Source organism: Manacus candei, unplaced genomic scaffold (assembly GCF_025592945.1).
Source record: "Manacus candei isolate 608988 ecotype Guabito, Panama unplaced genomic scaffold, ASM2559294v1 h1tg000050l, whole genome shotgun sequence".
Taxonomy (NCBI): Eukaryota; Metazoa; Chordata; class Aves; order Passeriformes; family Pipridae; genus Manacus; species Manacus candei.
Genome location: NW_026138098.1, coordinates 35,550,644 through 35,572,006, shown reverse-complemented (window position 1 = coordinate 35,572,006; position 21,363 = coordinate 35,550,644). Strand labels below are relative to the sequence as shown.

At 41.6% G+C, this 21,363-nt stretch overlaps 2 protein-coding genes and 1 long non-coding RNA gene across 14 annotated transcripts in view; 2 read left to right on the top strand and 1 right to left on the bottom strand.

Moving 5' to 3' along the window:
• LOC127476606 (uncharacterized) overlaps positions 1–21,363 on the top strand; it is a 623,146-nt gene that overhangs the window by 222,483 nt on the left and 379,300 nt on the right. The gene's annotated exons all lie outside the window — the stretch shown is intronic.
• PCDH15 (protocadherin related 15) overlaps positions 1–21,363 on the bottom strand; it is a 670,595-nt gene that overhangs the window by 575,838 nt on the left and 73,394 nt on the right. Inside the window, exon 1 of one of the 12 annotated variants that reach the window (XM_051799598.1) lies at positions 16,020–16,029. The exons of the other annotated variants lie outside the window; for them this stretch is intronic. The gene's annotated coding sequence lies outside the window, so the exon portion shown is untranslated. Of the gene's footprint in view, positions 1–16,019; positions 16,030–21,363 lie in introns of those variants that run through there. 12 annotated transcript variants of the gene reach the window in all.
• Positions 18,450–21,160, top strand: LOC127476645 (uncharacterized). Its single transcript, XR_007906699.1, has 3 exons — positions 18,450–18,509; positions 19,313–19,400; positions 19,847–21,160. It is a non-coding gene; the product is annotated as an uncharacterized LOC127476645 (long non-coding RNA).

Below are 21,363 nucleotides of genomic sequence, written 5' to 3'. Positions count from 1 at the left end.
TGTTTGCTGGAAAAACCTTCCCCAGAAGATCATTAACAAAATGTTAATCTGCACCCAGTGCTTTGCAACCCCAGCCATTAATAAATTATGTGTACACAAGGAATTTGCTTCAGTATAACGTTCTAAACTTGCACATGCAATTCCCAAATATTTTCAGCAGCCTCTTGCTTCATAATTTTGTTGGTGGAGGCAGGGTTTTCAACAGGGTTGGTTTGTTCTTCTCCTTTGCTAAAGCAGACACGTGTTTGAAAATCAAACACACATGCAAAGACTACCATCAAAAACACATGTTAAGTGTTCATTCCCACCTCACCAAGTGTTTGAAGACTTCCTGTTTGTGAGAGGCTTCAAGAAAGCTCTTTACCATGTCCTGCTAATCAGGAAATTAAAATACTTTTTTATAATATATTCTCACTATTAAGACATAAGATTTCTTTAGCTGGGGGTCTCTTCAGACTTACTGAAATGGTCTCAGCAGTGACTGTTAGAGAGAGTATTCATGGCTGTACATGTTGATAACAATGGAAAATTTGATATAATTAACACATTTAAATTTAGCTCTAATTTTTTTAAGTTACTTCGAGCAACAGCGATGCTACATCTGAGACTAAAGACTTGAAATACAACATTCCTCTTGGTGTCACAGCTAATGACAAGCAGCAAGGTGTAATCACCAGCAGACAATTCTGCTGTGGAGGTGGGATCCCAGCTCCCACCCACCTTCCTCAGGCACCAGCCAGGCAACAGCATCCTGTACCAGTCAGGCCACCTTTGACTCCCCTGCAGATGCTGCTGCAGCTCTCCCTGCACACACTGCTGGGATTCAAACAGTGTCTTTGCAGTGCTTAATTCCCACCACATTGCTGAAAGGCAGCTTTTCCCAGCATCTCAAAAAACTCCCAGGTAGGAGCCTTTGCTTCTCTTCTGCCCCCACAGACAGCATGTGGATGGAGAACCATGGAAAACTGTGCCAGGTCGAAATGATCTGGCCACTGCACACAACAGGATGAATAAACTACAGCAGCTCCAAGATTAATTTCTGCCTGTGCTTATTAATAGCAAGCAATGCTGCCAGTTACTCATTGCAGCCCGTGGGGAAAATCTCTCCTGGGCAGGAACTCCAGTCATTGCTGAAGGATCTGAAACACTGCACACAGCATGAAAATATTGAACTTGCCTCTCTTTCTGCAAACAGCCTAAAAGGAATTATCAAGCACTCCACTGGTGAGAAACAACAGGTTGTGCTATGCAGTGCCACAGAACACCAGGTAGTAACAAGAGAAGGAAAAGGAATCTGCTGTTTGCTTTCCTTGCTTGCAGACCAGCGAGCTGCTGACGGGAAAAAGGGCTGAGAATCTCAGCACTGGGTTTGTCCACAATGGAAATTTTCATTAAAATAAAAGAGAACCCGGAATAGAAAAGACAGAATCACAGAGTCACTTAGGCTGGAAAAGCCCTCCCAGCCCATGGAGTCCCCCCTGTGCCCGATGCCCACCTTGTCCCCCAGCCCAGAGCACTGAGTGCCACGGCCAGGCCTTCCTGGGACACCTCCAGGGATGGGCACTCCAAACCTCCCTGGGCAGCCCCTGCCAAGGCCTCACCACCCTTTCCACTCTTAAATTCAAAAAATAAAATGTATTATTTAATACAGAAAAGTATGACCCAAAGTGCTCTAAGTGATTCCTCAAAAAAAAAAAAAAATAAAAAAAAAATAAAAAAAAAAGTTAAAGGCTGCTTCAGAAACAGACTTGTCATTCGCTACATCCAGCTCTCTGAATTTTTCCTGCCTGAAAATTCCTATGAAAATGATCCAACATGATTTTTTGGTCACTTAGCATTACAAGAAAATAACTTCATTTTTCAAAGAGGTGAGAACCATTTTTTCCTATCTTTGCTGCAACATCCCCAGATGCAGTAAATGGAAATTTTCAGCAGTATGCATTCAGAATAAAAAGCAAAATCATCCAGTAAAAACAGACATCCAATGATGGAAATGCTGTAGTGTTAATTCCTCTGTGTAAAGGTGTGAAAGAGACTTTTGCCAACCAAAATTGCTAATTTCAAACAACCAGCAAACAAAATTTTGTGGACTAACAGATGTCTAACAGATCATAAAACCCAGACATACTTTATTACCATTGAAACTGTCAATGCTTGCAAAGGTGTAATGCTTCCACAAGGAAGGATCCTTGCTTAGGGAGTGCCTGTGTAGATAATGGTGGAGAATAAAAGCCCATCTCTCTCATTGCAATCAAAAAACCCCACTGCCTGGGACACAGGTAAGCAGTCAGGGAGAGCTATGACATTACCTCCTGGAGGCATTAGTGCAGGTCCAGCTACAGAGCACTAAAGGCATCCATGGTTCTGCACTTAAATGACCTGAGAAGTTGGAATTAACTCTGTGTCTGTGGGGGGGGGGGAAACAATGTCCTGTGGAAACATTTCCACAGACCTCCCTGGTTCATCACAGCAGTTAAAATACAGCACTTACACTGGTAAAAGGATAAAATTACACCTGTTAACTTCACCTCTGGAATCCCTGAGATCGAACACACATTCTGAGCCTGGTTCTTCCCCAGTGAAGAACAGTTCTGGCAGCAGCAAATCAAGGCAGGGAGAGAGAGCTGGAATCCAGTGCTAAGTTAATCAAGCCTGAGATGCACAGGCAGAGGGGGAAAAAAGAGAGCGTAAATATTATATTTCAATGTCAGTATTTATGAGCAAAAGACAACTAGCAGCTTGCCAAGCTAACAGGGTGGCACCACTGCAGATCCATAGGAATGGGCTGCTCAGGGAGGTGGTGGAGTCAACATCCCTGGAGGTGTTTAAGAAAAGCCTGGATGTGGCATCAGTGCCATGGTCTGGGTGACATCGGTTGGACTCAATGATCTCAGAGGTCTTTTCCAACCTAGCTGATTCTGTGGTTCTGTAAGCATCAGAATCTCACCATCACACCAACAGTGCAGGTTTTCAGGACTTGCCAAAACAAGGGAGTGATATTCACACTGAGAAATTGTTTTTCAGAGATTACTGAGGATGAAACTTGACACTGAGTTACATGGCACTAAACCAGCTGCATGTATAGGAGTGAAAACAGTCAAGGACTGAGTGTTAAAATCAGCTGGGACTCTAACAGCATTCTCCTTTACCCTCGTCTCTTTTTCCATAAAACTCAGAAAAATCCATTTTTTAAATTTCTACCTTTCTGCCAGTTCTGGTTGGAACTGTTAAACGTGTTCAAAACCTATTAGTGCGAGGAAGAGAGATTAAAAACAGGTAAGGAGGCACAAGGGGTTGCATGGTCATACAAACTGTATTTTCACAGATACACTAAACTAGGAAAGCACGAGGGAAGAAAAACAGAAAGACCACAAGGGGAAGAAATTGGACAGAAACCATCGTATTAAATCAGTTTTGTCACGAACAGAGTGAGCACAAGTCCTGTTGAAGTCTGAGACATGTTATGTACTTATTGAAATTGAGCCTATACAGCCTGAAGAGTATATCTGAATGTCGTGTTTTGCCAGTCTAAAAAAAATTACCTTTTTCTTGGTTCAGATCCCAATGAACCTATATTATTAACTGTCAAGTTACATCAATTATATAGGAAAAAATAAGTGAGGAGTTTGACAAAGTTAGATCAAATCTTTAGGTCTCCCTTATTTGAATGCTCAACTGAAGGTGTTTCTGAAGTTTTATTGTCCAGATTTTCACATCAAATAACCAATGACATGGAACTGAGGGTCCAAGGGAAAAGGTAAAGTAATTGCACGACTTAGTATAATGCCAAGCACATCAGCACAGCAGCAATGATCAGGAGTCACACTTTCTCCCTCCAGCCAAAACAAATTATCTCCTTTTTTCAGCTTTCAAATGAAAGACAAACTCCTCTTTCAGAAGCAAAAAGAAATGTGTTGCTGCCACACACAAAAATTAATGGGTCGCCTTCAGTCTGCTACAACTTCCTAGCAGTGGGTCCAAGGAATCCAGAGAGGAGATTTCACACAAAAAGGACTGATCCCCTGAACTGTGGACTCCATGCTGAATATGTTTAATAAAGATACATATTTATTTACAGCAATACAAACTTCATCACTCAAAGATGCCACATCACAGCTGGGAGACTCTGGGCTATATGAGAAGGACACACAGGCTGCTGGGAGTTAGAGGACCTTCAAAAAAATTCATCAACTTATCATAAGCAGCCTCCTGCTCCAGAGAGTGAAAAGAAATGGTAACTATCGGAAATTATAAAACAAAACCAAAAAGGTATTTTTAAGTCCTGAACCTAATAAATGCTCCCTTTCTTTTAATTGAGACAAATTATTCCCTTGCCCCTCAAACAACAAAAAAACTCTCAACATACTCCGATTGAAGGAAAAACAAAAAAGGAAAAGAAGCAAAAGAAAAAAGGTTGAATTTTTAATCATGGATCCATAGATCTCAGGAGAGATCTCATGAAATGTAACAGAGTTTTTTAGTGTTACTTTCTTTTCCCCCTTCTTCATGCTTCACTAAGTACATACACACACAGTGTTTTACTAAAAAGAAAAAAAGGAAAAAAACCTTAACCAGTAAAACCTGCAGAGCTTCCAGGAGATTTTTATACTACCAGTCTTACTGGGTTTTTTTGCAATGTTTCATATAAAAAGGGGCACAGTTTACATAAAAAAGGCCTCTAGGAGTTACCACTGTGGCTCACGCTACCTGGTTAATAAATAATAAATATTATAATAATAATCTTTAAACCTGTCTGTCTACAAATAAATGAGGAAAGCCTATCAGCCCTACACCAGAGAAGGAATAAGCAAGCCAGGTTGCAAAACAGACCATATAACCTTCCAACAGTTTCCTTTTGACAGAAAAGGTACCAGTTTAGCAAACAGCCTCTGAAACACACTTTTAAAAAATTACTCCACTGAAACAATAAACAATTGCTAGTATCTGCCTATATATAAATGCCCTATTAGTACATTTAATAAAATGCAATCAAAAAGCAGGACTCCTTTGTTTTCCTCCCCCAAAAAGGTTGCAATCTTTAGGGTGATAAAAGTCCCCCAAAAATGATGCAGGAGTTTCTGTAGGTGTCAACCCAAACACTGATTGAAGACTGAGCAATGATGACCATCTTTCTAAAGGCCACAGCAGCCAAAATTGAGCAGAAGTCATTTAAAGGCCTGGTAGAAGGTATGAAAATGGCAGCAATGGGCCAGTCAAACCCAAAAGAATGATCTGTAACCAGCACCCAGAAGGAAAGGGCTTGTGTTGGCTTTCTCTAGGGAGCTGATGATAAATATTTAATCAGGTGTTACAACATTTTCCAAAGAAAACACTCTGGGCCCTTCTGGTCTCTGCTTTTGACATGTTATATTGCTAAAATCTGAACAATAATGCATATTGTTCCAAAACAAAGGCAGATTCAGAATACTGCAAACTGAGATTTATTTGGAAAAAATGATGCCCGAGTGCTTCAGCAGCTTAAGTTGCAATTCTCTAAAATGCACACATTCATCCAAATCAGAGCACTGCCAAACAACCTTTAAGCCTAATTAAAGAAATGCCAGTGTGCCAACACGTTCCTCAGCTCTCCTGAGACTCTAATGCCAGCTAGTCTTCTACACAACTCACCTCTATTTTATTACAGTGTCCTCTGCAAGGGAACCAAAACACCCTGCTTGGTTCATAATTATATTTTGATCTCTGTTTTCAGAAAGCTAATCCAAGTTAATTCCTTGGGACAACTGTGCTGTCAGGTCTGTGTCAGTGCTCCTCCTCCCACTGGAAGGACGTGGCTTTTCTTTGGCTCTGTGAACTTTTTAATTTCCTAAAGTACAGTGTATTTCTCCTCTACATTGCCATTCAGGCCTTTTACAAAAGATACAAGAAATACATAAGAACGTTTGGTAAGTCTAGGAATGGTTTTGTGCAAGACACTTTTCCTAGATAACCATTTTTTTATCTGACTGTATTGTTCTGTCTATAGAACAGCCTGAGGTGCTCAGATCAGAGGGCTCCCTCATGACACCCCTCCAACAAAAACACCAGGGCTTCAGCTCCACTCCATGCCCTATCCTACTTGAATAAAGAACTGGGGGGGAGCCTGGGCTGCCACTCTGACCTGAGGTTCTTTCAGACAGGAATTTGGGAGGAGGAGCACGAACAGCCCTTTCGAGGCAGTCCTGGGCCTGGAAAGGCCTGTGGGGGAGCACCTGGAAACCACAAGGGAGAGAAAAATTATTTACGCTGCAAGAATAGGGAGGAAACTTTCCAAATTACTGGTGATGCTGAGGAGAAAAGAAATAAATTGGTATTGAGAGAGTTCTGTCCTGGTCATAACAGAGGTACAAGTCCTTCTTGTGCAGCAGTACACCTTTTTCTTTTATGTTTTGTTTTTTGGTTGGTTTATTTTTTTTTTTTAAATATAAGAAAGATTAGGAAGGCCAATGGACTTTACTCTCCAGTTCAAGAGGTGTTGGTGAGCTGTGGTCTAGATGACAGTACGTACCACATTGACATTAAAAAAAGTAAAACAATCTCCTCAAAGCAACTTCCTCAGTAGCACAATCCAAGTACTGGATGTGTGTTCCACAGACACATAATCAAGGTATTATTTTCACCATACTCAATTACTTTCCGTTTCCTCATTTTGCACTGTGAAAACAACTTTCAAACTGCTAAATAAAGCACACGGTAGAAAAAGAAGATTTCATGGTGAAAGGCATTCTCTGCATTTCAGCATTGCTGTGACGGTGTAAAAAGCAAAGGGATCAGACTGCAGATAACATCTCTGTTTAAATAATTCATTCTCTTGCCATGTACTCTTTTAAGTCGATGTCAAACATGAGAACATGAGCAAACTGGCATAGCAGTTTACTGTGCCTCTCAAGCACAAATGTCACTGCTACACAGACCTGGTATTATTAGCTCGACTATTAAGGTGAGAGATCACACCCCTGGAGAACCCAGAGCAAAAAATGTTCATCTAGACAATATCTAATACTAAACTTCAGAACGCTGAAGACCTCCTTCTACAAACATTCAACACATGCTGTCCCCCTGGCCACTGAGAGATGGTAAAAGGATACCTCAAAGATGGTAAAAAGGATAATACTGGGGGGCTGTGAAGGGCTGCCACTGGTAAAACGGAATGGGAGAGCAGCACCCATTTGGTGGAAGAAGATTCAGCTGTTTTTCTCAGCTTTACTCACTGACAGAGACTCCTGAAACCCTGGAACCCGTCTCCAGATGCAGGAATGACTTGAACAAGGCCGTCGTACACTAAGGAAGATCTCAGAAAAATGGTTTGGATTTTGTAATGGAGAACAGCATTAATGACTTTCAGCCCCACAAGATTGAAAAAAAATTACTTCTTTTCAAATAAAATGTCAGTACCTGCCTCCAAATAGATTATCTTTTCTGGCTTCAATAGTCTATTTGAAGAAGAACTCAAAAAGCACTTTCACTGAATGCATCTCAATAGTGAGAACATTTCACTTCATAACATGATACAGAAAAAAAACCCAGCTATGAAGTTAATAAAAAAATCTTGTGTGCTCTACCATTTCTCAAATGCAAGCATCCTGTCCTTATTTTGAAGTTGCAAGGGAGTTAGTTTGTCACTCTGAAAGCCAGCCTAAGGAATGGGGACCTGAGATCCAACAGCATTTGTTGTGCAACTTCCCAGTTTAGGTTCTAAGCTAACAGTGGGCTGACCAAGTTCAAATTCCTTTTAAAGACTGAAAGAAATTTATTTTTTTTAATGCACAGAATCAGAGAATGGCCTGGGTTGGAAGGGACCTTATGAATCATCTCGTTCCAAACCCCCTGCCATGGGCAGGGACACCTTCCACTAGCCCAGGTTGCTCCAAGCCCTGTCCAGCCCTACCTTGAACACTTGCAGGGATGGGGCATCTACAACTTCCTAATAATGAAATCAAAGCAAAACTTTCCTAATGCCAGGCCCTTCCAGGCTAAAAGGTAACAGGAAATAAAAACACTATGCAATGGTGGCCACAGTATAAGATGCTATAGCTATTCAGGTTTATATCAGCATATTAAAAAATACATATAAATACTTCTGTAAAATAAAAAAGCTGAGCCTTATTTGTACCTTTACCAAATACCTAAACTCCATCAAAATGAGCTGAGCATTAAATTTTTCATTTATGCTAAATGAATACGAAGATAACACAGAGATAATACATTAACAGAGCAGCAATAAGATACCACAATATCAGCTAACATGGGCAGCTCTGTGACAGCCCAAACACCCTCCCCTCACAGAATACACAAGAATTAAATGTTGGTATCTTAAAGATGAGTCAAACTGTGCCCTAGAACAAAAGCACTCTAAACCAAGAGTCAATACAACCTGCAGAGACTCCCTTCTGACCTGCAGCCCTTCCCCTCCATTTTGACTGTGAAACTTTGCTTTTAAGGCATAAATCTGTTCTCATTCCTGTCTCCAGCATGAGTAAAACAGGTTGCACAAGCAGTGAAGTGCCTGAGTCCATGTTCACACATTCATGGCAGTCGGAGCAAAATAAACATGTAAGCTAAGCTGGTTTGAAAAATGAAATAAATAAGTAAGCCACAACTTGTATAAAACTAAATAATGTATTACATATTATGTAATGTATTATATTATGTATTAGCCAATTTAGATCCTGCTATAAGCAGGCAAACCCAACCCTGGATGCCATCACTAGAAAACATCTTGAAGACTAGGAGAAAAAAGTCCAACCCAACTGTAAAACCCAACATACCAAAATGTGACCCCCCCCAACTGCTTCACTCAATGTTTCTGTCCATAGATCTGTCATTGAGATTTCACTGCTAACATTTTGTTCCAAGACAAGATTATTTAGTGTCTGGAATGTTTAACTGAGAAAGAAGCCAGAGGAGGGAAAAGCTGCACACTTGCAAATCTGGGAAACACCAAATAGTGGTATTTTCATATGAGTCTTTACCTCAGACAGAGTTTTATGTAAACCTACTGCAGTTTATCGGAGTCTTTCAACCTCAGATGCATAATTTAGCTGTTTGAAAGCAAACCCAAATAATCAGCACATCAAGAACAATTTTTTATATGAACATAGTTGGTTAGACACGGTGCTGGCAACACCAAGGTCGTGGGCCTGATCCCCATATGGGCCATCACTTAAGGGCTGGACTGGATGATCCTTGTGGGTCCCTTCCAACTCAGAATATTCTGTGATTCTGTGCTAAGTGCACAGATCTCAGGAAAAGGTTCTTCCCCCAGAGGGTGGTTGGCACTGCCCAGGCTCCCCAGGGCAGTGGGCACGGCCCCAAGGCTGCCAGAGCTCCAGGAGGGTTTGGACAACGCTCTGAGGGACAGGGTGGGATTGTTGGGGTGTCTGTGCAGGGACAGGGGTTGGACTGGATGGTCCCTGTGGGTCCCTTCCAGCTATCATATTCTATGATTCTATAAATGGTGCTGGTGCTGTTTTGGGTCGCTCAGCCCCTCACATTCTTCAGGTATGTTTATGTTAAGGTATCTATAAGTGTCTTCTCTTTAAACATGTATTTGCTAACAGGTTTCCTAATAAATCAATATTTGCACATATTAAAATTCCCTGCTCATACTCTCTAGACTGGGCTGATTGAGAAAAATAAAGATTTTTATGCAGCTGAAACACATTCCAGCACAAATGAAATTAAGAGCTACAGTTAAAGTTCATTTCACTTGCAAAACTCTGTCTGCCCTTTCTTTCTTCAATTAATTCTGGATTACATGCTATCAGGAGTGTAAAACCCTTTTGTTCACAAAATCAGGAGGCACGAAAAGAAAAATCCAGTGTATTTCATTCCTGCTTTAGCAATTATCACATAATAATTAACCTCAAAAAGCAGTTATGTTTCTCATTAGAAGTCATCCAAACACCAGATTGCCACGCTGTCATTCCTGTGCATTCCTTTCCCATCTTCCCTTGCAATTTTGCCCATAGAATACATTGACCAAGAAATTAAATATTTCACTTTGTTTTACTTCTGTATAAAGAGGCATAACAGTGGACTGAGTATATTTATGTTACTTTTTAGGATTTTATACCTTTGGAGAAAGCCTATTGTTGAATGGAAGAAAACACAGCCTAAGAGAATAGAACCTAAGAATCAATAGAGGTTTGCCAAAATATTGAGAGGGAATTAATGGGAACAGAGTAAAAACATGAGAACTGCAGAGCTATTTCTTGCTCCTTAAAAGCAGAATAAGGTATCTCAAAAACAAACAAACAAACAAACAAACAAAAACACTCCTGACAAATATTTTTCCAACAGACTATTTGAAAACACCTATAGCAGAGATCTGAGAGTTGTGATCATTTATTTCTATGCTTAACTCTACTTACTCCCAGATCCCTTCTTCTTGCCTCCATGCTGTAATTGAGCATCTGCTCCTCCCCCTGCTATATTTTTCTTTCCCAAAACCATACAGAGATCTACCTTCCAGGACAGCTTTACACATCTAACTTCTCATCTTTTCCCTCTCATTAGTTTACACACACAATTCTTACAGATTTTCTAGATTCCCAATAGTCTTGGCTGACATTTGGTTTTGGCAACTGCTTGGCCCTTGTCTTGCATTAGTTCTCATTCACTGTATCTCCAAAGGTTTTTATCTGAAGCAGGCCTGGCAGCCACTCACCAAGTACATTTATGTGGATTGTGTTTGCCAAAGTTCAGCACACTGCCCAGATCCCTCTCTAATTACATTCCATTTATTTCAGGCTACTCTTACCCAGGGAAAATCCTCCTGGTGAGGAAGCCACACTCTCAAAACACTTCCATCTCTTCCTTCCTTCCTCAATGCTCAATATTCAGAAAAGCACATTCCACTAGGAATTACATTAATTAAAAAGTTGACTAGGACTGGACCAAAAAAAAAAAAGCACTATTCACCTCATCTGGGAGGTACATCAGTTGTGAACTTCTGATAACTGCTCTGAACACATTCCAAAAGCTGCAGGCTGCAAAGAAAGCTGACAGTAGTTTTCCCCCCATGTTTCCTTGCCATCAGTCAAGATCCACTCTGTCCTCCTCATTCTCCTATTACATTTTAAGAGTATGGGAGGGGAAACAATTTTTACCTCAATTATAAGAGTATCAGTAGTTGAAAACTCCTGAATTTATGAACATTAGAAAACTGTGGGGATGCTGGAAACAAGCCAAGGAATGAAGAAGAAATGACTGCTTAATGGGGAAGATAAATAATCTCATATGCCAATCTGAAATGCTCACACCTTTTTAATGTCATTATTCTTCACAAATATTAGACATGACCAAGTGTCCAGCCCAGCTAACCATGGTTTAGAATCTCAAGACCCAAAAGTGGGGGGAAAAAAACCCAGCCACAAAATTTTAGGTATACAAGAAATATTTAAATCAGCAGAACTAGGTAAAAATCACTTTTAATTATCTTAGGAACTACCAGAAGCAAACCCCAAACTGACAGAGGACCCAAGATGTCCCTGAGGGCTACAGGACTATCTTCAAAATCAGAGGAAGGAGGACTCAAGGAATTAGAGATCAGTAGGCTCAGCTTTGCTACCCAGAAAGACATCAGAACATATTATTAATCAATTTACAGACACCTAGGGGACAGTAAATGGGTAGCAAACAGCCAGCATGAATTTGTCAAGTACAAATCATGTCAAAGCAACCTAATTTCCACCTCTGACAGAGTAACTAGAGGAGTGCATAAGTATGAAACTACTTCACTGAGGCTTCTACCAGAGACTTTAGGAAAAGTGAACTTAGTTTTGCAATTAGGTAAAAAGGCACAAGAGTAATTTTTAAAACAGTCTCTTTCAACCTGAAGGACGTTTCAAGTACAGTTCTGAAGAGATACCTCCTGTGTTCTTTAATACCTTCACTAATGATTTAGAAGATGAATTACAGGCCAGACTTACAAAAACATGCAGAAGATGATGATGAAAAGGGTAAAAATAGCTCTGAAAAACAAGATCAAAATTTGAAGCTATCTTGGGGAAACTGGAGGAGAAATTCAAAACTCATATCCAAACAAGCCAGGAGAGATTACTGAGGGTGGAGTTCAGGCAAAACTTTCTGTGCACAAGGGCCAGCACAGCCCCAGCACGAGGCACCTGGGAATTCCCAAATCTCTTCCCTAAGAGCAAATTTAGACACACATCTGCCAGTGTACTTGTTCCTGCCTCTGGATAGGGAGGCAAACCACGATGAACTCCCAAAGAGCCTTCCACTCTTAAACCAGGTAACTCCCTGTGGTACAGGAGTACATGGTTTCAAGGAAGAGAACACATCAGGTGAATATTTTCAGGTGACTCCCTTGGCTTTATGGGATAAACCAGCTAAGCCTCGGTTTGCCAAGCAGAGCTATTCATGAGTAAAGTAAAAACACAAGGAAACAGCATCACCTTCATCACCAGAAATGCCTGCCTTGATTAAAACTTCTACCCTTACTTCATCTTGTAAGTTTTGATAATATAAATGGGCACGGCAACATAAATGTACTGAAGACATAGGATCTGTAACAGAGGTAGGTACAAGCTTTTTTTCTTTCTTAATTCTGTAACTGTGCTAAGAACACAAGCTCTAGAGAGGATTTGAAGTTGCTGCTATTGGTTAGAATCTGTTCAAGGTTTCAGGTCATTTTAACCAGTTGTAAGAACTCACTGAGCTTGCTGCTGTTCAAACAGATTATTTAGTTCTCTCTTTTTCTCTGAAAGAGATGGAAGGCAACAATCAATAACATTCTCGTGGTGCACTGTGGTTTTTTTTAATAATGACATCTAAAAATAAAGATTGAAAATACTGCATTTTGATAATTACTATAACCTTGAGGAGCTCATCCCTCAAAAAACCCCCACAAAACCACTCAAACCTTAATTAACCAGCTCTTTTCCCCAGCCTCAACAAGTTTATTTCATTTCTAGGGCCCTTGCTAGCACCCACGTGCAGTCTGGCTGCCTGCTATTATTATCTTCTGATGAGAACACAGATGTTGTGTAATTTGATTTGGATCAGAACAGGAGCTTTAAACTCTTTATTCCTGAGTGTTTACTAAGGAACTCCTTTCTGCTCAGAATACAGGACATAATATCAATTTCATTATATGCAAATGTAGCCCTACAAAGTAACTCTTTCTGAAGGCCATTTTCATAGTTTCCACATTAATCTTTGGGTTTTTTTAAATGCTGGAGAATTGTAGCTGCGGCATGAATTCCTTTTAGAGTCATCTAAAATGTCAGAGCAAATATTAAATATGAAGTAAAAGTAAGGGTCTGGTTTTTTTCATTTTGAGTTATTTTTGGCTTGGCGTTTCTTTGCTTACCATTTTATGTTTAATCTTTCAATACAAAAGTTGCTTCTTAAGGACATCTTAGAGAATGATGAATTTTAATTTTTAAAACACTTGGTGACTCAAAGCAGTTGCAGCTATTGGGTTGAGTGTTAGATTTATGCAAACAGATTGGTATTACCCATGGCACTAATTCCAGAATGGGTTGGGCTGGAAGGCACCTCAAGCCCATCTCGTCCCTCCCCCTGCCATGGGCAGGGACACCTCCCACTAGCCCAGGTTGCTCCAACCTGGCCTTGGACACTTCCAGGGATCCAGGGGCAGCCACAGCTTCTCTGGGCAACCTGTGCCAGGGCCTCCCCACCCTCCCAGGGAAGGATTTCTTCCTAACATCCAATCTAACCTGCCCTCCTTCATCCTAAGGCCGTGCCCCTTGTCCTGTCCCTCCAGGCTCTTGTCCCAAGTCTCTCTCCCCAGCTCTCTTGGAGCTCCTTCAGGCACTGGAAGGTGCTCTATGGTCTCCCTGGAGCCTTCTCTTCTCCAGTTTGGACACCTCCAGCTAAGGGAAATTGTCATTTTAGTCTCCTCCCTAATTCAACTTAACATGCACCACTTAAACAGTGAACTTGTATCCACAACTTTGTTCTCATCTTCCACGAAGGTAAGGAGCTCTTCCTGATCCCAGGAACAAATTGTCTTTACAACACAAGCACTGACCAAGTTTGGTTTCCAGCACAATGGTTAACACAACACATCCACACAAAATCTCCCTGTCTCAAAACAGAACTCCTTGGAAGGCTTCCCCCACCCCAGAGGTTTCCTTAAAACACACCAAGGAGTCCAGACACACCTGGGTTGGTTCAGTGATGGACTCCCACAGCTGCCCCAAGCAAACAGGCAGGAGAAGAAGGAAATATGGGAAACACTGAGAAAATTGCCAGCTGGAAGGAAACGTTTCGGATGAGAGAGACAGATGAACTTCCAGACCAGTTCACACATTCCAGAAAGACTTTGCCCACTCTGTTATTCAAAAAACCAAAATATCAGTGCTTTTCAATACCAGATTTACTGGGCAGAGGAGAAACTAGTGAAACAAGCCTGGGAAAGCCAAGACAAAATACTTCAGTCACCCAAGATGTTACTGGGGCAGGCAAATTAACACTCCAATGAAAAAGAAAAGATCTGTTTCTAAACTGGTGTCAGGAATAATACAATTACATTGACATGCACAAAATGGGTTTTTTTTTCCAACATAATAAAAAGACACTTGAACTTTTCACTGAAAAAGTAAATTCACATCAAAAGCCACTCCAAACTCTTTCTTTCTGCGCTGATCACAAATTTTCCAATGCAGGGATTTCTCAAGGAAAACATATATATTGCACAGCAGAAGAAAAAAAGGTGTCCAATTCTCCAACTGTGCCTTGCCCACTAACATATTTCTACATTTTTATTAACATTAGGCTATTTTAAAATTATCCCCTCCTTATGACGAGATTCCCATACATGAGCTTACTAGAATTTAATACGGTTTGTAGAGAAAAAGAACAAAACCACCAGTTTAAAGATGATAAAAAAAATAAATTCATGTATTCCATTTAATTTACCCTGCTAATTATCAAATTATGAGCAGATGTAAATTTAGGGATTATACTTAAAGAAGATAAAGTACTTGTTCCAATCTGGTGATAATACATTGATTTTCATCTACCCTTGTCACGGTTTGAGTTTGTTTGCTTTGTGATATTTAATTTGTTAGCTCTGTACGTTGCTGCTTCATTTCACCTCCACTTCAAACAGCTGAAATTTCAGCCTTCAGAATGATGATTGCAATGCAGAACATTTGAACCTGCATTTTTGGTTGAAATTACTGAAAAACTTCTGCCAGGAGTTCTTAAGAGCAAGAAGGTACAGGTTCCAGAGCACACTAGATCCCTTTTAAACAAACCCACTGTCCTCGCTGGCAGAAATCCATGCCACTACCTAGAATATTGCTTACACTAAGGAGTTCAAGACAAGAGCTTCATTTTTCTGACAGTTTTTACAGCTGTTTGTCCTCTCTTCCACAGAGGAGGTCTGCAGAGACAAAGCAGTCTTTCGAAACAGGGAACTATAAAGAGTTTTCTTTATAATAAAAAATGAAACAATATATGGCCATATGGGATGTTGGGAAGGAATTGTTCCCTGTGAGGGTGGGGAGACCCTGGCACAGGTTACCCAGAGAAGCTGTGGCTGCCCCATCCCTGGAAGTGTCCAAGGTCCTGGGCTAGTGGAAGGTGTCCCTGCCCATAGAAGGGGGTGGAACAAGACAATCTTTAAGTTCCCTTCCAACCCAAACCATTCTGGGATTCTGTGGTTCATTTCTCCCCTCCCCTGACTCCAGTCTAGCTCTGGGACCTGCATCCCAAAAATACAGCATCAATTAGCCAAAATCATAGGAAGTTAACGAGATGTTAGCTCTAAAAACCAAGACTGTGATTTCACCTTCACTTAAAAAAGATCTGAACTCTCTAATTCACACACTGATAATTTCATCTACTCCTGGAGTGCAACCTCAGGTGACAACCATGTGGGTAGAAGAGAATATTTACACATTTGTACAGAGAAAGAGCAACAAGGACAACAAACCAGAAGATGACACAAGGGGAGGAAAAGAATAGTCATCTTACAGTTCTGCACCAAATAGAAAATAAAAAGCCAAAACCCAATCATAACTAACTCAAACCTCCATCTCCCAACACGGACTGTGAAATGAGGAGATGATGTTTGTGACCTCACACCCATCACCCAGGCTTGGCAGGATCACTGTCCATGCACCAGAGGAGATTCTGGAAATCAAACATGCCACAGGTATAAGCATAAAACTCTTAAAACACATGCAGGATTTTCTAAAAGCAGCTATGAACACAGGATCCATAAATGCAAGTTCAGGACCTAAAACAAAGTTTGAAAATATATGCAGAGAGATTTTATCTGCAACAAAACTTTGCATTTATCTTATATGAACCTTGTCTTCAAGTGTTGGGCAAGTGACAAGAAAAATAAATTGGTTTGTGGCAATTAAAATTAAATTAAAATTAAAATTCAAGCCCCATACATAAAATGCAAGTAAATTTTTCCCTTCTGGGCAAGTGACAGAGGCAAATAGGTTATGATTTACAGTAGCAAAGCACCAGCAAGAAGAGTGAGCACATTTAGGAATAAGCTGAATATTGATAAGCACACCTTAGAGCCCATCAGCACTCCCCAGCTCCAAAATCAGAAGAGGTGTTGAAACCTATCCAACAAGTCCTATCAGCAGTTAAACATATTTGTGTAAAGATGGCAATGCAAATAGTGATTCTGGAAAGCAAAGTCAACACAAGAGTTGCTGAAAAGCAGATTTTCTTCCTTATGCAATGTAAGTGGTGGTGGGGAGAAGCATGTAACACACCTCCAGGAGATCAGCAGACACAAATAATCTTCCAAAGGGCAGGAGCATAATGGATATTAAAGAACATACAGGCTTGACACCCTGATAGTATTCCACCATCCAGAAGACTACCAAATGATTTGGCAGAAATCTGCCTGAATACTGAGAAGAAAGAAGAAACTGGAAATACAAATACATTCTTCTCAGTTCTGATTCCCAAGAGATGAATAAATATAGAATAAAGAATGTAGAGGAAACAGAGAATAGAGAAATAAACAGCAATATGGGAATTACTTTTTTGAGTGTGATACTCAAATTAATTCAAGAAAACTTGTTTATTGCAAAAACCCCATCCCCTCAATGCAGAACACTCATCCTGACGTCCTCCAGGTTCAGCTTCACCTTGTTCTAGTGAGACATCCAAGAAATCTTTAAGCTCTACCTTTCCCCTTCAGCTAATATGCATTTAACTGAGCTATACATTAATTTATTAATTATCTGGCCACGCCAGGTTTTCTCAACTCTGGTTTTCTCAACTGACCACTTTTATTTTGCCCTCCAATCCTGGCCATAGGAAAGAAGTGTGCCAGGTGTTATACCACTTTACCTAGAGAAAGCTGATGGAAAATTCACCTTTACTCAAGTAACTCAAGTGCAAGAAGATTCAGCAGGAAGTCAGAATTCTCTTTTTCACCCTTTCCTTGTTTTCAGCAAAGAAGTCTGACCAGATCTTGCTTACAGCTGCAGTTTTTCCTCCTGCATGATGCCGTAATTGTACACATGAATTTGATAGTTTGCTATCTGTGTGTCTCATCTGTCTCTATTCTCTTCCAGTTGCCCACGCAAGTTTGGAAAAAAATAAATAATTTTATATTAATGATGGGTCTTGTATCAAAATCTGACATTCTGACATTTAAATCAGTTGTTTATTTGACAAAGTTACTGGGGGGGGAGAAGATGTATATTTTGCATTTTCCATCTTTCCTGGCTTGCCTTCTCCCAGCTGTCTGTCCAGAGCAGAGAGTCACAGCAGCTTCACTGCCATTACCCTGGTTATGTACTCACAAATTAAAGCAGAGGGGGAGTCCCCAGCAGCAAGTCCCACTCTGGGCAATCACAGAATCATTAAGAGACCTTCAAGATCATCCAGTCCAACCATCAACCCAGCACCACCATAATCACCCCTAAAACATGTCACTGAGTGCCACATCCCATGGAGTCCCAGCTCTGGGGAATGGTCACAGCACTGCCTGCAAGAGTGGCCCCCCATTGCCAAATGACTTATGTCTTTGTAAGACATAAGGCCACGTGATCAACCATGAACAGGCAAAACAAAGAGCTATTCAGGGTCTTCTTTCTTATGATTAAGGAAGTGCCTACATGCAGAGCTATCACTGCCCTGCTCTGAACACTATTTCAAATCCTTTGACTGAGACACCACAGAATAGACTGCTACAAACATGCAGAACTTTACTGATTAACTCACCATTATTTCTTTGCCAGGTTCTGTCATCACTTCTCATTAAAAATCATTTCATTCCACAGCTGTCCTATTGACTTATAAAGTACTAGAGGATGTCAGAACCTGGCACAGTATGGGTTTTTCAGACAAAAATACAACTGCTGGAATTCAATCATTTAATTTTCGCCTCTTTAAGTAGGCTGTGTTATCTATCAAAAAGATACAACTGGAAATAGCATACTGTGACCATTAGAGACAGAGAGTGACAGTGACATCAATCACCCTCGGGTTAGCAAACATTACATTCCATGGAAGGTGGCACAGGTCCAACACAGGTTTGGCTGAGCTAATAGGAAATGAGATGATGGGGAAATGCCAGAGGGGACATTCTGATGAAAGACCAAGTGCTGGTGCTGCCCCTGGGTCAGGAGAACCCCTGGGATCAATCCAGGCTGGGGATGAGCAGATGGAGCAGCCCAGGCAGAAGGCCCTGGGGGTGCTGGTGGGGCAGAGGCTGGACCTGCCCCGACCCAGAAACCCCCCGTGCCCTGGGCTGATCCCCCAGTGTGGGCAGCAGGGCAGGGGGGGATTCTGCCCCTCTGCCCTTCAGGGGAGACCCCCCTGCAGAGCTGCTCCAGCCCTGGGAACAGCCCAGCAAGGACATGGAGCTGCTGGAGCCAGTCCAGAGGAGGCCCCAAGAGGATCAGAGGGCTGGAGCAGCTCTGCTGGGAGGAAAGGCTGGGAGAGTTGGGATTGTTCAGCCTGGAGAGGAGAAGCTTTGGGGTGACCTAATTGTGACCTTCCAGGGCCTGAAGGGGCCAACAGGAAAGATGGAGAGAGACTATTTCCAAGGGCCTGGAGTGCCCGGACAAGGGGGAATGGCTTCCTAAGGACAGAGGGCAGGGTTGGATGGGATATTGGGAAGGAATTGTTCCCTGTCAGGGTGGGGAGGCCCTGGCACAGGTTGCCCAGAGAAGCTGTGGCTGCCCCTGGATCCCTGGAAGTGTCCAAGGCCAGGTTGGACGGGGCTTGGAGCAACCTGGGCTAGTGGGAGGTGTCCCTGCCCATGGCAGGACGATGGAATGGGATAAACTCTAAGGTCCCTTCCAACCCAAACTGTTCTGTGATTCCATGACAGAAATGAGTCAGTGCCTTATGCTGGCAAAAGGTTCAAGAAGCACCTTCATTACAACCCAGATAACAGATGCAACTTTTATCTTACCAAGGTAATTTGAGTTCTATGCTACATCATATAAATTCAAGATTATAAAGTATCTGAAAAAATAGGTAATTGTTAAATACAGAAACTAATTTGGTACAGTCCTGTGAGGCACACTCATGCTAATTTTACATTAGAAGTAAAGCAGGATTCTGCAATAAAATGGTGATCTTGCAACACAAGTGCAGCTATTCACATCTGAAAATGTTCCAGAGCTTTCACTGAAAGTTGGTGTCCAAGTTTAAATACACCAGATATTCTGTCCCAGGAAGTAAATTCCCCATGAGTGTTCATTAAGGTAATGTTTCAGTCTAGGTACAGACCCTTTTTTTTTTTGTTTGTTCAATTATTATGCAGTTTTAAATGCATAAAGTATTTATTTTCATCTAAGAGTTACCCATCAGTGCAGGTTCCTTGAAGAGTTTAAATCCCATCCTTTAAATTCACCTGCAGGCCAAACCTGACAACTGGACTGCAGTATTCCAACGAAAGCAAAATGAACAAACACAGCAGGAAGTTTTGAATGACACAGCAGCAGCAGGGTTAAGTAACCTTTTCCAAAACCAGCCACCTAATCATGAGGGATCAGAGGAATGCAGCATTTCCATTCAGCTCCACAAGTTATCCTGTGGTCATCTGGTTCTTCAGAGGGAAACTTGGGCAAGTGGCTTTACAGTTTAAGCCATAATCAAAGTCAATTTGCTGCAGGTTGAACTTTTAGAAGAGGAGAATGCAAAAATCTCCTCGAGCTGACCATCTCCTCCAAAAATCCTCTTTAACACAGTGTGACTAGGCAGTTCCCTCCTGTGGAGGCTGGACGAGCTCCCAGGTGAGTGCTGGCAGCCCTTCCCCAGCAGCACAGGGTGGGTACAGTGCCAGGACATGGCAGGACCACAAACCCTCAACAGCTGCAGCTCTGCTGGAGAAAGGGCCAAAAACGCAGCAGAGCACAAGGAAACAACTGCTGCTCAGTGATTCGGAATCGTTTTCCAAAGCTGGGAGAGAAGCCCCATCACCTGTAACTGCGCCACTGAGTCCCCAAAGCAGCCTCCAGCTCACCTGTTCTCTCTTGTTCCAAGGGTTATCACCTTCTCCCCCCCAAAATAGCCCAGAGACTTGTGTGCCCAACATGCCCGTGGGCACTAAGGACCTGCCACTGAATGAGGCAGCAACAGAAGGGGAGGAGGCCACGGTGCCTCATCTCAGTTCTCATCAGAGGACCTCAGCAGACATGCACCAGATGATTCCAACCACTCCAGGACAAGAAACATCATTATCAGGGAGAGAGCTAACAGAAAGTAGGGATCCTGATACAGGAACACAGGGTGGTCAGTCCTCAGTTCAACCTCTGCATTCCTTGGGAGGGCTTCTAGGATAACTTTCCAGCAAGGTGGTACAAAGCAGGCTGCAATCAAAATTCCTCACCTCTGGAAACAGAACAAAGCTGGTCTGGAGGGGCCAGGTATCACCAATGGTGTTTTTAAGACTTTGTGGAGAGCAGGAAATCAAACATTTTTGGAGAACAGTAATGAAACAAACACATTTCCTCATTCAGCCTTCATCCTCAAGTCCTTGCACCTGCATCTATCAGCATTAAACTCCATCAGAAAGCGTGGGAACTTCTGACTCCATCTTAAAACACTTCTACTTAATCCACCCAATGCCTCCTTCCTTTTCCCAAAACTGACATTTTGCTGGCAGTGTAACCAGGGAAGCTACCCCTGTCTGAAAAAATACCTTCCAAAGGGGCAGTAGGCTACATAAAAATTGGCACAATTTTGTAAAAACTCACATTAAATTTACTCTGAAGCAAATGTTAAGTAAATAAATCTCTTTCCACAGATCACTGCTGAGTGCTACTGGACACAGCTGCCATTGGGGGTTTTTTTTTGGCAGATTCCTCCTGAAACAAATACAAAAATTTATTTGGCAGTTCCAAGCTTAAAGAATAGTAAGTTTTATTTTGATTA